This window comes from Frankliniella occidentalis, unplaced genomic scaffold (genome assembly GCF_000697945.3).
Source record: "Frankliniella occidentalis isolate FOCC.00 unplaced genomic scaffold, Focc_3.1 Scaffold136, whole genome shotgun sequence".
Lineage (NCBI taxonomy): Eukaryota > Metazoa > Arthropoda > Insecta > Thysanoptera > Thripidae > Frankliniella > Frankliniella occidentalis.
In genome coordinates, this window is record NW_026267263.1 from 662,793 (window position 1) to 669,711 (window position 6,919).

Here is a 6,919-nt window from a genome sequence, read left to right on the forward strand (position 1 = left end):
CACTACATGTCGGAGCGACCTCGCCTCCACCTCCATTGCGCTCTGCTCGTGTCTGATGCTCAAGGGTTTCACGCGCCCGGCTGGGAAGTTGGGGTAGTTAGTGCACCTCCTCGCCCCGCACACCACCACCTTCCACCGTCTACGGACGCTTGCCCGCCACCAAGCCACTCAACTTGCAAAACCAGGCGCGCCGCGCCACCCGCCCGGTCCTCGGCCCCGGCGGGCACGTTCGCTTGCTCCTCCCCGAAGATTATCTCAGAGGGCAGACAGATCTGCAACGTCGCGGGCATCGGCGCCGGTGCCTCGACCCGAGCCGAGAGGGAGACCCAGTCTGCTGTATTTTGACAGAAGTGTGTTTTATATTTTCGGCGACGGTGCAGCGAGCCCCCGGTGGTGCACTGCACCCACCCGTCCCCCCGACCTTCTCCTGTCCCTGCGGCTCCTGCAACTCATAACCATTTTTATTGCAGCCAAAACATAACGTCCACGCTTTACGATCAGCCTCGTCACGGCCACGGCCTACAACACCCGCCCCCTCTCCCTCTCCTTCTCCTCCCTTTCCCCCCTTCATCTGGATCGGATGTATTTCCGTAATACGATTCCGGGGGCCGATTCCGCAGAAACAGCGCGAGGCTGCTTGAGTTTGCTTCCGGTTGTATTGCGAGCGCACGCGACAAAGTCGAGAGCCTAGCGAGGCGTGGTGCAGCGGGGCGTGGTGTGGTGGAGCGTGGTGTGGTGGAGCGTGGTGTGGTGGAGCGTGGTGTGGTGGAACGGGGTATGGCGGGGTGGGGTGGGGCCGCAGAATATTTGGGGAGGTCCTGCACTAAACCTCCTGCTTCGGTCCGATGGCCCCCCGGCCTGTCACGGTGGGGACGCACGACGTGTGCGACGGTGGACGACGACAAGAAGAAGAAGAAGAAGAAGAAGAAGAAGAAGAAGAAGAAGAAGAAGAAGAAGAAGAAGAAGAGAACGTTGGTGGTGTGGTGTACGAATACCCGCGGGCTCGCCGCTCGCTTTACTTCCGGCCGGACGAGCCCGCCGAGCTCCTCGGGGGAAGACAAGGGTCCGTGTGCGGCTCCCGCGGCCCGGGCTGGCTGGACTGGACTCCAGTGGGCAGAGTTTGGCCAACCCAACCCGGCCTGCAGCCGCTGGCCAAGACTGTCCAGTAACTGCTGGAATATTATTTAATGGCTTCCCCGGAGGCCCATCGAGCCGACCCAGAGTGCGGGTTGGGAGAGGGGGGGGGGAGGGATGGAGGCAGGGCTTAGAGAGTAAGTGGACATAGGTGTACCTTGGTGGGCTCCGCAGGAGTGCACTGGACCTGGAGCTGGCCAGCGGCGTAGCCTAGGGGCAAAGGTCACGTGAGCTGACCTGACCGCTCCCCTGCTCATCCCCTCCCTTCTCTCTCTCTCTCTCTGTCCCTCTCTCGCTCCCTCCCTCGAACTCAGCCTCAACTGTCTATCATCTCAATAGGCAAGCAACGTAGAAGGTGTAATGTCAAATGGTTTGGAAAGATAGAGTGTGTGCGTGTGCGTGTGCGTGTGTGTGTGTGTGTGAGAGAGAGAAAGAGAGAGAAAGAGAGAGAGAAAAAGAGAGAAAGAGAGAGAAAAAGAGAGAAAGAGAGAGAAAAAGAGAGAAATAGAGAGAAAAAGAAAGAAAGAGAGAGAGAGAAAAGGAGAGAGAAAGAGAGAGAGGGATCACCCAGAGGACCCAATTCTTGTAACAAGAACAAACTTGAATATTGTACTTGACTTTTGTACTAGGCACAAGACCAACATACATTATTGTTTCTCTTATTGTGTGCCTTGGTTGATTTTTTTGAGTCAGTTTTAGCAAAAGAGATACGAAGCTATACTTCGCACCTTTATTTCACATTTGCAGTCGTCTAAGGGTCGTTAATACATAAACGACGTAATAAAGTTTCAAATTTCGGCGCGAAAGTAGGAGCACGGCGTGACACTTAGTAAACAGGACAAGGATGTGTCCTAGGTGCAAAATGTCCCGAGAGAACACCCCATAATTAGGGTCTCAGAAATTTATTGCACCCATCGCTGGGGCTGTACGATGCACTGTTAAGCCTCTAGGGCACTTGTTCAGTTTTAAATCCAAGATGGCGGAGAGCGTTTTTTGGAAGTATGTGATTAATTTTAAATAATATATTTATAAAGAGTTCTTTTGCATCACAGTTTGGTTTTTGAGGGATTCTGAATTACAATCTACAAAAATTTGGTCAAAACTTAGAGTCTAAGGGCATAAAAAACATGAAATTTAGTTCACCAGTTTGAATTTTGCCACCACAGCGCTACACGATCTGAGCTCCTAGCAGCCTGGTTTTTCCTTGAATTTTTACTTTGACACAAGAACATTTGTGGCGTTGTCAGCAAGAGCATTGTTCTTGTCCTAAGAAGTTCATTTTTCAAGTACATTTTTTGAGAGCAAAAGCAGCTGAGGAGTACAATTTGATCTTGGCACAATGCAAATGACATTGTGGTGAGTGAATTTTTGCACTTGCTGAAGCCAAGAGCATTTTGTTCTTCAGACAATGCAAATTTACTTGTGACAAGATTTGGGTTTTCTTGGTGGAGAGAGAGAGAGAGAGCGAGAGAGAGAGAGCGAGAGAGAGAGAGAGAGAGAGCGAGAGAGAGAGAGAGAGAGAGAGAGAGAGATGAGAGGAAGAAGGCGGATCCGATAAGAGAACTGTAAGTTCGCGCATGCGCAGTCGTGAGGGAGGGAGAGAGGGCATCACGATATCGCGGTAGCGCGCTCGCTGGGCTGGTGCGTCACGATTTATGTCCATAAAATAGCCATTTTGCGAGGCGGGCGAGCGCTGCTGCGCAACACCTGACGCGCGAGGGACCTACCCCACTTTTTGAAACCGCCTGCTATTATTTAAACTTAAACTTGATTGGCAAAAAAGAAATAAAAGAAAAACTAGAACTCAGATTGTTGGTCGTTGCCAACAAACTTGTGTGCATATTTGTTTCAGATCGACACGGCATGCTGCTGAGGGGCTAATATCGGGTTGCCATGGAGCGGTTTTGCAGCATTTCCAGCCGAGCAGCAGAGAGAGAGGGGTCTGCGGCGGCGAGGCAGCCAGAGCCAAGGAGAGCCGGGCGAGCGAGTATGGATGCCATGAAGTGCACGAGGGCGAGCGCGCTTGCACAAAAGGGCCGTGGCCGGGCGGGGGGGGCGTGGCGGGGCGGGGCCAAGGGCGCGGGCAGTGCCAGCGAAAGGCAGCCAACAACAAGCACGATGGAAATATAAGTGGCGGTTTTCAAAACGCGGAGGCGGCGAGGGAGAGCAAGCAGGGCAGCAGCATACAGCAGCGAGGGCCGGCCAGAGTGCGGTGCATAAAGCGCGCGCAGCTTTCAGAGTGTAAAGCGATACGCGCCACGCATTAATGCACCCGCGCGATTGCACACACACACGAACACACACACACACATGCACAAACACACACATGCACAAACACACATGGGTGGAAGACACGTGAAATCTATATACTAGCATGTGAACAGCAGACAGCAGCAGTAGACAGAGAGTTTTGTTACGCATGACCGCGCGTGTAAAAGTGTATTATTGTATCATATCTGTGTTTCAAAGTGTGATCTTAAATTTATTTTAAAAAAATATTTATATAAAAAATAGAAGAACAACGACAAAAAAACACACAAAAAACGTGAGAATAACGAAGTTCTTCGTCTTTGAAGAGATATATCGAGTGGAGTAAGCGGGCCGGCTGGACGACTACGCACGAACACACACACGCACACACAGGCACTGCTTCATACCAATCAGCCGTCGGGGCACATTCGGAAGGGCTCTCGTGCGTGTCCCCCCCCTTTCCCATACCCCTGGAGTGCCCACTACAATGCGCCACAAAGGCGCGGGGGACAGACCGCAGAGAGAAACAAAAAGTATTTGACATAAATGAATAAAATGAAATAACAAACGTAAAACACAAGCGAGAGAAATGATTTTCGTCCTGGCGGGCAGCAGCAGCGGGGCATTTTTGATGTGGCCTGTGGCATGGTGACATTTAGCTCAACTCAAGTCGCCGGCCCGTTTACATCAAGCAAAGTTTTGGTCAAACATGACGGATACATAGAAGCCTAATTTTTTACTATACGCAAACTCCTTGATTGATCACCGACATTTAGGAGCAGGCACAATTTTTTTTTTTTTGTCTTTTTCGTATAGCAATGAAAAACTAACTTTTTTGCATGATCAAACATTTTGAAATGTCACACACATTTTATTTTTGTCAAGTGTTCGTACAGTATGTCGTACTGTAGGAGCTCGTCACCGCTGCGGGTTGTAAAGATGAGAAGGCTAAAATGAGGGGGTGGAACCGAAAGAGGTACGCCTGTTGCTTTCAGCCGCAGATGAGTTTCTCATCTTATTTACGCCTTTTCTCGCTATAGTAAAAGGGTTTGAATAAAGGGAGGAGCCGGGGGATGGAAGGGAAGAGGGTGTGGGTCGTATACAGTTTGACTGCTGTCCTAACCTCGCGTTGTGTATTTGTGTGCGTGCGTGTGTGTGTGAGTGTGTGTGGGTGTGTGTGCAAATGCCTTTACGGACCAAGCGGCGCGCGTCTTATCAGCATCGGGATGTTATTCCTCGTGTCTTTCGTGTGTGTGTACATGTGTGTGAGTGTGCAGTTGTGTGCGTGTGTGTGTGTGTGTGTGTCCTCGTGACCTTGCCCTAGAGCGCACTAAACCGCGGCGAGGTAAAATGGATGTTACAGTATTATATGTGGTGAGGTAGAACGGCCTTTGGAATGGGGACAGAGAGAGGGAGAGAGAGGGGGAGAGGGAAAGGGAGGGAGAGAGAGAGAGAGAGAGAGAGAGAGAGAGAGAGAGAGAGAGAGAGAGAGAGAGAGGACTGACTCGTGAAAACGAAAGAGAAGGAGACAGATGGATAAAAAAGACACTCAACGTTCTTGGAGAAAGGAAGATACAGATGAAAAGGGAGAGCAAAGAGGAAGGAGGGGGGGGGGAGCAGGAGGAGAGAGAACGCGAAAGGGCGATGAAGACAAAGGAGGGCGGTGAGAGGCAATGAGCCGCGTTATCACTTTCCAATTAGCCTCTCGTTTCGCCCACCTCAGAGGCCGCCGTGTCACGATATTACAGCAAATAAAGTGTTTTCTCTCTCTCGGGCGCCACGAAATGAGACACCGCGGCGTCGTTTTCCTTCTTGGGGGCGCGGCGGTGAGCGAGGCTCGTTGGGTCGTGGCGGGGCGTGGCGGGGCGTGGCGGGGCGTGGCGGGGCGTGAGGAGGGGCGGGGGCGGGGCCTCTCCTTTACCGCACGACATGCCTGGCCCCAGACTCAATTTTCTCTCCCAAATTCATCAACAGCCTCCTCTGGCCTCCTCTGCCAACCTCAAGCACCTCCACCAAGAGCCGCCCACACTCACTGGGCGGAGCAGTACTCGAGTCAGCGACTGGACCATGACGATAAGGAATTTTGGAATTTGTGTGGTCACTCTCTCTCACACACACATGCACACACACAGTCTACCTACCCGAAATTAGTATATATTGAACGAATATATTCCTGATAAATCTGATGAAACAAAACTCTCATCTTGTAACTGATTTTTCAGTAACACGTTACATGCATATATAGGCATGCCTATTATTGAGATGATAGACAGCAGAGCTCGGACTTTCGGCTTCGGCACTGCCCTGACAAAACAAATCAGTTCAGGTCTCAGAGTGTGCCTAAGACTTCTCTGAGATGACAGAGTGTCAAAAGGTTTTAAAAACTATTAAGATACTTTCCTCAGCAAAATTATTACAGGTGAGTAATAATAATAATGAGACCACTGCAACGCAAGCAGAGCAGGCGTTCATAAATATAGTAAAATATGTTCCGTGATGGGTAAACCGCCCGCCCCGGACTTTTACCCTGTCCCCCACCCCCTTTCCCCACGAGAGATAAAAGGAAGCCCATTAGCGGGCGGCCCTATTTAAGGTGGCTTTAAAGAGGACCGCCTGCCACGACGCGAATCGCAATGTTAATAAACACACAGAATTACGCCAATATGAATAGAGCGGCCCGCGGCGGCTGTGCGACTCGCCCGCACGACGCGGCTGCCAAAACTTTTTCCTTTCCCTCCTCTGCTCACCAGCTTCACTCTCCACTCCACTCCATTTTCTTATTTTCGGCCCGTTCGAGCGCGACCGGCCCCCGAGAGTACGCGCGACAGCCGGCTGCCGCAAAAACTTTCGTCTCTTTTTTCGCTGAGAGTGTCACCTTGAAAAGGAGCCCGGGTCCGGGGGCCTGTCTTAAATACACGCCTCAAAGAGTGAAAAGCCATTGACGGGTCTTTAACGAGAGGCCACGAGAGCCCGCCTGCGAAAGGGGTTTGGCCGGGATCCAGGGGCGGGGCGGGGGACGATCCTTGAGTCCAGCGTGAGCTGGCGCTGTTCTGCGAGCCGCCATTCTAGTGATATCCAGTTAAGAGAGCTGTGAGTCGCTTAGGGCGTGCCCCCCGCCAGAGGGTCGGTGTTGTCAATCACTATACCAATAGGTGGGCATTCGAAGCGCGTGTTTTTCTCTTAACTGGACACAGCTTCCCTCTACTCCGCCGGCCTGAGTCATAGGTTTGTGGAGGTGAGGTGCACGATCGCTGTCCCTTTTTTTTTTGCTGTAGGCCTAATAAGACTCCATGTTAATGGATATTTTACTTTGCACCTAAAAATACTGCACCTTACTCAGTACAATGCGATCAGGCAAGGACTTGACCATTGTGCGTGTTGTGCTTTTTCTGACAGTGTTTCGTCGACAGAAAAAATACAAGTAATTATAATTGTGTGTGTGTGCCTGTGCTTTCTCGTAAGATTAAAATAAGTCTGGTTACACACAGGGAGAAGATGACAAAGTACTTTTGTTTCGTGCCCAACGCGCAGACTG